Genomic DNA, 5699 nt, shown 5'->3' with positions numbered 1-5699 from the left:
TTTTTCTTTTTAGTGCCTTACTGCTGATATGTTTATGCCACATTTACATTTACATACTGTCCTCAACTTAAATTGTAAGATTATGATCGTGTGCCAATGGCCACAATTGCCAGATTTTTAATTTCCCAACGAGCTTGTTTTAACTTGTAAAGGGCAATACATAAATGTTGCTGTCAAAGCAGCTTAGGTTTTATTTTTATTTTTTAAAGATTTTATTTATTTATTTGACAGAGAGAGACACAGGGAGAGAGGGAACACAAGCAGGGGGAGTGGGAGAGGGAGAAGCAGGCTTCCCGCCAAGCAGGGAGCCTGATGCGGGGCTCGATCCCAGGACCCTGGGATCATGACCTGAGCCGAAGGCAGAGGCTTAACCGACTGAGCCACCCAGGTGCCCCTAAAGCAGCTTAGGTTTTAGATTCCAGTTTTGTCACTTAATGTATAATACAGGACAAATTAAGTGAACTTTATAAAACCTCAGTTTCCTCATCTGTAAAATAGGAATAATTAAGGGGCGCCTGGGTGGCTCAGTCAGTTGTGTCTGCCTTTGGCTCAAGTCATGATCCCGGGGTCCTGGGATCGAGTCCTGCATCAGGCTCCCTGCTCAGCGGGGAGCCTGCTTCTCCCTCTCCCTCTGCTCCCTTGCTCCTGCACGCTCTCTCTCAAATAAATAAAATCTTAAAAAAAAAAAAAGGAATAATTAAGGAACCTACTATATAGTTTTTTTGCCTATGTATACATGTGTGAGAAAGAGGAAAAAAATACACCGGTTTATATACTAGTCAGTGTTCTCCTGAGAAACATAACTTAACAGGAGAAATGTATATACAGAGAGAGTGGGAGAAAAAAAATTAATTGTTTTTTCTGATAGTGCAAAGTTGGTGAGTTGAAAATCTGATGCGGGGAGGCCAGCAGGCTGGAGACTCAGGAAAGTGTCCAAAGGCAGAGCAGTTGGAGACCCAGAAGAGACCATGTTACAGCTGAAGTTTGAAAACAGCCCTGACATAATTCTCTCTTGCTCAGGAGAAAGGGAATTCTTTCATTCAATTCAGGCTTTCAACCAATTGGATGAAGCCTAACAGCATGTGGAGGGCAATGTGCTTTACTCAAAGTCCACTGATTTAAATATTAATTTTATGCAAAGACACCCTCACAGGAGCATCTAGAATATCTGACCACATATCTAAGCATTGTGGCTCAGTCAAGTTGATACATGGAATTAATCATCACACTTCATGTTTAACATGATTTCTAGTACACACTACATATTGTTAATATTAGCTTGTCAAACTAACTTGGTAATCAGCTTTATTACTGGTCTTTCTTCAGTAACCCTAACTAAAATTACATAGAGCTGTTTTATAAGTACTAGAACTAGAAGAATATATAACCTTTAAAAAAGAAAAAGAGAAAAGAAGGAAGGAAGGAAGGGACAGAGGGAGGGAGGGAAGGAAAGAAAGGAAAAGTAAGCAGGAAAAAGTCACAAAAAAGTGTACTTCTTTCAGTTTTTGTCTAAATTTCTTCAAGTTACAGAAATAAATATCAGCAATGTTAGAAAACCCACTTGAACTTCTTCCATATTCAAAACTGTGCCATAACCTCTCTCAAAATTTTTCATAAATAAATGCTTTCTTATTTAATGTCAAAGGACAAGGTATAAAAAGCATTAGTTTGCCAGACCATGGTAGTAGAACATGAATAAAATTTTCTTTCCTGCTAAGGTTTGTATTATAGGAGCTCTGCCTGTCACTTCACGTAAGTCAGACATCTGTGGTTACTCACCAATTCAGTGTTTTCCAAAACCTAAACAACAAAGATCTTTTCAAAAGATGCCAGCTTCTTCAGAGCTTTTAATGTGTCATATACACTTCTGCTAGTCATTTGATGCTGAGATCTTCTGGTCTAGTAGATTGCAAAGTGCACCGGCAGTTTTTATTTTTGAAATATTTACAAGCAGAAACTTATGTCCTTCCAATAGGCTGCTTTCTAATTCTGCGGCAAAATTGTATTGCTGCAATTTCTCTTCATCCTAACTGTGAGGAGCAAATATTTCTAGGATCAGAAGTTCTCATTCTCTGTACATTCCCTTGTGTACTGGCGCATATCCTCTGCTAGCTTCCTGAGGAGTAGTGTATGAGAAGTCAATTTTCTGATATTTACATGTGAAGTTCTTCATTCTGTTTTTCACACTTCTTTTATAGCTTTCTACGCTGTTAAGAATTCCAAGGCAATTCCCATTTTTGCTCCATTGTCATTTGTATTTGCCTCCTCTACCCCCAACTCCCAGATACTTATAGCATCTTTTCATCATTTCAGGTGTTCTAATATTCTTTTTTTTTTCTTTTTTTTAAACATCACAAATGAGACTTTTTTATTTGTCACCATTAAATGTCTGAATTTTAAACTGATGCTTGGACTGGTGGCTCATATCCATCAGCTTGTTCAACTTTAGCACCGGTCTCATCCCCAATAGCTTTTCCAGAACTACTACCTTCACCATGAAGCTCCATGTGCTTTCCCAATTCAAACGTGGGCTTTTTCAGCATTTTTACTATTTTAACAAAGACATCATGGAGTGGATAGATAGACTGACAAGTTTTTTCTATATCTTTTCTAATGCTGTCTGGACTCAATTTCTTGACCACTTCTTTCAAGTCATTTGTCTGCACCTCTCGGGTCATGATTTCCATCATCTTTTTCCGAATTTGACGGACCTTTTGGTGCTGAGCATAAGAGGTCTTCCACATCTGATTTGTGTTTTTTTAGTAAAACCAACACAAAACAGATGAAGCAAATAACCATTGGTAGTCTTGACATCAAAATGAGCTTCAATCATGGTCTGCCATTTTTTGACCATGGAGCACATTTTGTCATGGTTAGATCCATGCCATGGAAATTAGGCAGTTTTTGCCCTGAACATCCTCAGTAATTAGCTTGAATTTTCTAAACGCAACTTTATCCTTCTGCAGATCAGCAAGGCTCACTTCAAAAACATGGCCCTTGAGGCCATCAGATACGATTTTGGTTCCTTGAGTTCTTGTGACTAATATTTTTCCAATATTTCTTACATTGAACATAGCTGGTGCTTTCACATCATACCAATCTTTCTTAGAAAATGGATCAACCACTTTCTTCTTGGCTCCGTTTTTGCCGCCTTTTGTAAAGCGCTTGTTCTTGCCTACCACCATGGCACTGCTCCAGATATTCTAATATTCTTAATGGGATTTCTTGAAATGGATTTTTTTTTCCTGCTGTGTTCTGGGTTTCTATCAATCTGGAAAACCGTGACTCTCTTCCTTGAGAAATTTTGTTTCATTATCATAATGAACATTTTTATCTTTCCTTTTTCTTTGTTATTCTTTCTGTAAATTCCACCATTATAATGCAGATGCTATGTGTTTTGAATTGATCCTACAAGACACGTCTCATTCATCATTCTCTTATATTTCATTTTAATACCTTGGAAATTTCCTGAGGTTTAGTCTACAATTCTGTTACTAAAGGTCCTTTAATTTCAGTCATGAACTTTCATGGGGCTTGAGGCAAATGTCAAAATGCAGAGCCATATATGTAAAAAATTGTCAATCATGCTAACATACTCTGAAAAATATGTTCTATCCGCCTACCTTAATAAAAATACTTTTCTGAAACCTGGGTGGCCACATTAAAATTCAGAATTCTCAAACTCCTTGGAATTCCTTGCCAAGACACAATGGTATACAGGGATAACCCTCTTCCTCTCTACCACCTGATCTCCTTCTCTGCATATACCCACCTCTGTTTTACACAGTATAGTGCTTCACCACATGCATGCAAACATCTCTACTACCACATTCAAGTGCAATCTGTATTCTTTACAAACAGCTGCTCTTGGCCATCTTGGGCCTAGTGGGGCATACATTAGTAGCATGAGGAAATCTAACTCATGAGGAAATCTAACAAAGAGCCTTGATCTATCCTGGAAAGTAGCTGTGCAGGACATTTCAGAGTCCTAGTTACAAGGAAGGTTGGAGTGGGGTCTTAGGTTCTGGGTACGTACAACTTTGCTCATTGGAAAGTGTCATCCTAGAAAGAGTTATGACCAACTAAAGCCAAAACAGAGTCTTCTAAAATATGGCACCAGTATAGGGTGGCCTGGCATTGCAGAAAGCTTTTAAACAATAACTAAACTATTCCAGTCAAGCACCATAGAAACAGTTATGGGCCTACTACCACCCATACCAGCCAAAGCGAAGAAGGGTAAAAAGACTTCCACCCCTCTGAGGTTCTAAAGATACACCCAACACACCCATCCTCCTCCAAGGTAGTGTCATTGGATAGGTAGGAAGGCCATGTGGAGAGCCTAGATTTCCACCCCCACCTAGCAGTATGAGACTCTCCTCCCATTCCTCAAGGTAATAGTGTCAGAGGAAGCCTGGTGGAAAGTGAGAACTTTTACCACCATCCAGTGATAATGAGGCCAGCCTGACTATGGTGTGATCCATACAATGAGCTGGAATCTCTATCTCCAGCCCAGATGAGCAGAAATGAGATGCCACCCCACCACATCCCACAATGTCAATGGAGGACAAGCTGTAAACCTGAACTTCTACCTCCACCTGACATAACAAGGTGGCAAACCCCTTTTTACTGCTGGAAGAGAGTCAGAAAAAAACAGTTAAAACAGGTTTAAATAAAATCCAGAAAATCAGGATATAATATAAAAATATTCATATTTCAATAGAAAATCACTTGTCATACCAAGAACCAAAATGATTTCAAGTCAACTAAAGAAAGATAATAGCTATCAACATCAAGGTGGCAGATTTTGGGAATTATATGCAGATATATTCTGCATATAGTATTCTTCAAAATATTCTGCATTTTGAAGCAGAAATGTAAGAATATCTTAATAACAATTATGAACATACTTAAAACAAATGAAATGACAGAAATACCCAGAAAGGAAATACAACATTTCAGTGAAGACATAAAAGATATAAAAAAGAACCAAATGGAAAATCATATAATTTAAAAATGTAATAACCAAAATAAAAAAGCTCAGATTATGAAATCAACAGCAGAATGAATTATAAAGAGGAAAGCATCAGTATACTGGAAGATGAAACATTCATGATTCATATGAATTATGCCATCTGAACAGGGGAAAGGGGAAAAAGGGGGAAAAAAAGAGCCTCAAAGATAGTTAGCACTCTTAGTCCAGTAGGGCTTCTATAACAGAATACCATAGGCTGGGTGGCTAATAAACAACAGAAATTTATTTCTCACAGTTCTGAAAACTGGGATGTCCATGATCAAGGCACCATCAGATTCAGTGTATGATGAGAGCACACTTCCTGGTTTAGGGATGGAATTCTTTTTCCCGTGTCCTCACGTGGCAAGAGCACTAATCACTTTCCTAAGGTCCCACCTCCTGATACCATCACACTGGAGATTAGGATTTCAATATATGAATTTTGGGGCAACACATTCAATCTATAGTAGGCACTATAAAAAAAATAGCTAACATTTGTGCCACTGCAGTCATGGATAGAGAAAATAAAGTGGTTGGAGCTGAAACAATATTTGAAGAAATAATGGCTGAAAACTCAAATTTGACATGAAACAAACATACAGATTCAAGAAACTGAAAGGATCCCAAACAGGATATATCCAAAGTAATCCATGCTGTGACACATTATAATAACATTTCTTAAACCTAA

General features: G+C 38.1%; 1 pseudogene; it reads right to left on the bottom strand.

Annotated features, from left to right (window-relative positions):
• Positions 1–2330: 2330 nt before the first annotated feature.
• LOC102738228 (small ribosomal subunit protein eS1 pseudogene) lies at positions 2331–3185 on the bottom strand (annotated as a pseudogene).
• Positions 3186–5699: the final 2514 nt, after the last annotated feature.

The sequence above is a fragment of the Leptonychotes weddellii genome, chromosome 3 (genome assembly GCF_054177405.1).
Source record: "Leptonychotes weddellii isolate Sample4059 chromosome 3, ASM5417740v2, whole genome shotgun sequence".
Taxonomy (NCBI): domain Eukaryota; kingdom Metazoa; phylum Chordata; class Mammalia; order Carnivora; family Phocidae; genus Leptonychotes; species Leptonychotes weddellii.
The sequence above is the reverse complement of the archived record's forward strand: the minus strand, read 5'-3'. Positions and strand labels throughout refer to the sequence as shown.